The sequence below is a fragment of the Anser anser genome (assembly GCF_964211835.1).
Source record: "Anser anser genome assembly, chromosome: 4".
NCBI classification, from domain to species: domain Eukaryota; kingdom Metazoa; phylum Chordata; class Aves; order Anseriformes; family Anatidae; genus Anser; species Anser anser.
In genome coordinates, this window is record NC_139724.1 from 13135029 (window position 1) to 13138274 (window position 3246).

The 3246-nt window shown below is 40.0% G+C and overlaps 1 long non-coding RNA gene across 2 annotated transcripts; it reads left to right on the forward strand.

The window, feature by feature from the left end:
- The first annotated feature begins 242 nt into the window (after positions 1–242).
- LOC310898383 lies at positions 243–1582 on the forward strand. 2 transcript variants are annotated; one of them, XR_014583263.1, is made up of 3 exons: positions 243–725; positions 836–1031; positions 1309–1582. It is a non-coding gene; the product is annotated as an uncharacterized lncRNA (long non-coding RNA). The 2 variants fall into 2 exon arrangements; XR_014583264.1 differs by having other exon boundaries at positions 243–569.
- Positions 1583–3246: the final 1664 nt, after the last annotated feature.

Consider the following 3246-nt stretch of genomic DNA (forward strand, 5'->3'; position numbering starts at 1 on the left):
ATCTGCAATTAAGAGCTCGTTAACCTCTAAATTGATCACAAGTGTTGAATCATGTCTTTCACCACTCCCATACAATAGCTTTCTTTAAGCATGAGCACTAACTGTGAAATCCAGTAGAAGAACATCTGGTGAATTTGTTTTCTGCTGACTTTCTCCCTCCACTCTAGGAGGAATTTGGGATTCCAGGCAGCTGTGCCTTTGCTGGTAATGATTAGCTATTAGGAAAGAGTCCATGGGCTTGTTTCTGTAGCTCTCTCATATAAGACTTGCAAATAAATCCATGAGAACAGCCAGGGTTCCCGTTTACCACCAGGTCTTTTCCCTCTCCTGTTCTTTCTGGTCCCTGAGACTTGAATTCCCTTCTGTTAGACAAAAATTTTCAGCAGCACTGTTGCTCCTGTTTCATGACAGGTGGTTAGGGAATTTACCACAGGGACAGTTCTCCTCCTCCACCCTCTGCTTTATGCCTTTATCAGCAGCTCTAACCTCTGCTATTATAGAAATTGTGAACTCCTCCACCCATCTTTTACAGAAAAAGACTGAGCCTAACAACTTATCCTAAGCACAGGGTGGGTTTCCCCGACCTTCTCTGGTGCACCTAATTAAAAAAGACATTTTCTGCCAGTCCACCCTCACCAGTATTTGGTATTGGATGGCTGAAGAGTTCCCTGTCTCTGTTCTCTGTTGAAATTCCTCTTCTGAGACATGCAGAGGCCTCATCTCTGGTACCTATCTCAGCACTGTGGCATCTGCTCCTGGGGACTGGCTATTAAACCCTAGACATTATTTGAGTAATACAAAATTGAAACTATTTTGGGGTTCTGTCCTCCTCCAGGATCATCTCTCTCTAAACCTTCTGAGAGGTCAAACTGTAGTTTGACCACTTCTCTAGCCTGTGCAAAGACACTGCAGTGAGTAAGCAGGAACAGACATCTACTGGGGAGCGTGAAGACACCAGGTGATTCCTGCCTGGTTCAGCCGAGGATCCAGCCCATGATCCCCAACAACCTGCCTACAACTAATCCTGACACGTACGTAGCCCCAGCCAGGCCATGACTGCAACAGTCAAGGCACACTGTAGACCACCTCATATGATTAATGCTGAACTTTATCAACCCATACGGGGGAAGTCCTGTCCACCTGAGGCAGTGATTAGACCCAGAATGATCTCTGGTCTTTCTGATGCCTGAGGCACTTTTGAGCATGACGTGCTGTTGGCTGGGACAGAAGATGTGGCAGGAGGACAGGAAACAGCAAACCTCTGTCTCTGTTTAATCATGAGCATATTTTATTCATTTTCATTTGCAGAAACCACTTAATTCAATGTGGATACACAGCAGCAAGAAGGAATCAGGCTCAGATTTTACAGATCAGGCACCAGTGGAATCGAATGATTAACTTCATCAGGATTTCACAAGTTGGCCTGTGCTTGTCAGCAATAAAGAGTGGCATTTCATTTCCCGAATGAAAACACCAGTGTCCAATTCAGCCATTAAAATCTTAGAAAAGTTTATACTGATAAAAATCTGCTGTTGGATAAAATAAGAATAAGGCAGATGAAAGCAAAACTGAGCACTGAGAAGCAGCTTTCCAAGCCCTTTGTGAAAAATAGAATAAAATAAATAAAATAAAATAAAACACATTAAGAAATAAATATTTACTAAAAGTAGTAAACTCCAGACATGGCTGAACAGGGAAACACAGGGACTGATAAAGAAAAGTGTGTATGAAGACACTAACCTTGTAGATGAAACACTACCTTTGTGTTGATCAATGAATACAAGGAACAGCCTTGGAAAACCACTAGTGAAAATGAAACCAGGACTGCAGAAGCTGTGAAGATGAATAAAAGATTTTGCAGTCCTACCAAGCAGTCTTTCTGGGGCAACACTCTAGGCTTCGAAAGACAGGGCAAGCAAGCGTACAGAACCAGGAATCTCAATGACTTCCTTGTATCTGTGCTCACCAAGGAAAACTGAGGAAGCAGGAATACTTCTGCTGCATGCAGGAGAAAAACAGCTAACAAGTGAGAAAGGTACTAGAAGAATCAGGAAGGAATTAGATCAGTCAAGAACCTTCAGATAGCTCCAGGACTTGATAGAAGATGATCTCAGAAGGAATTAAAAAACAAACCATTTGTAGACATTTGTGATATTTTCACTGATGCTAGCTAAAATGTCTAAGGAATGCAGAAGAACTCACATGACACCCTGTATTTAAGATGGGAAAGAGGGAGTACCCATTAAAATATATCCATTCACAAAAAGGTTAGCGGATGTTTTCCAGTGAAATAATTAGCTGATATTGCTATCTGCAGTGGGAAAAGAGGGTGGTTGGCTAATGAAATACAGATTTAACTCCTTATTTTTGTTCTTTAAAAATAAAATAAAATTCACAAAAAAAAAAAAAAAAGAGAGAGAGAGAAAGAAATAGAAATTTGAGGTCCAAATTAATTTTCCTTTAATGTTTAAATGTTCTCAGGGCACACCTCTGCTTTCTTCTGGACTTTGCAGTGAAGTCACAAATCCGTGATGATGACATCACATTGTTGATATTGCAACAATACCCGTGTCACAGATTCAATTTCAGCATTTTGTCTGATTTTGATTCAATGTCAGCATTTTTCCAGAAGAGGGAAAGAAAGGCTGTGAAAATGCCAAATCTTACTTAAAATCATGTCATTTGTAAGCAGGTATATGATACTATAGTGGAAAGATAATAATGTCACTGTTAGTTGGAGCCACTTAGGTACTTTTAAACTTGATGCCCTCACTCAAATATAGTAACTGACTATGAAATGTGACAGAGCCCTCATTTTTCACTCCTGGGAAACATGAATGCCGTTGAACTTGTGCTTGAATGCTACAAGGAGTATGTGTTTTGCACATCAGAACCAAGATCAGATATTGCCTCTGACACATTGATTTTTTGTGCTTTACATTACAATATGTGAGATTTACTTTAAAATCCAGTTCCTGGCAATGCATAGCTTTATATTAAGATCATAGTTTTTGCTTAAACTATATCTATAAGGACAAATTTGAAAATATGAACCAAGCATGCCTGAAGGAAAATAAGTAGAGACCCAAACTTTGCATTTTTTTCTCTTATTTTCTCCAGGGCTGCCCTCTGACCCTTCATTGTGTGTTTTTTGCTAGCAAAACTCCCTGTATGAATTCAAACAACTTGTACATTGCAAATAGCATACTTGACTGATTACTTTCAGTCCTTAAGGGTAGAAGCTGT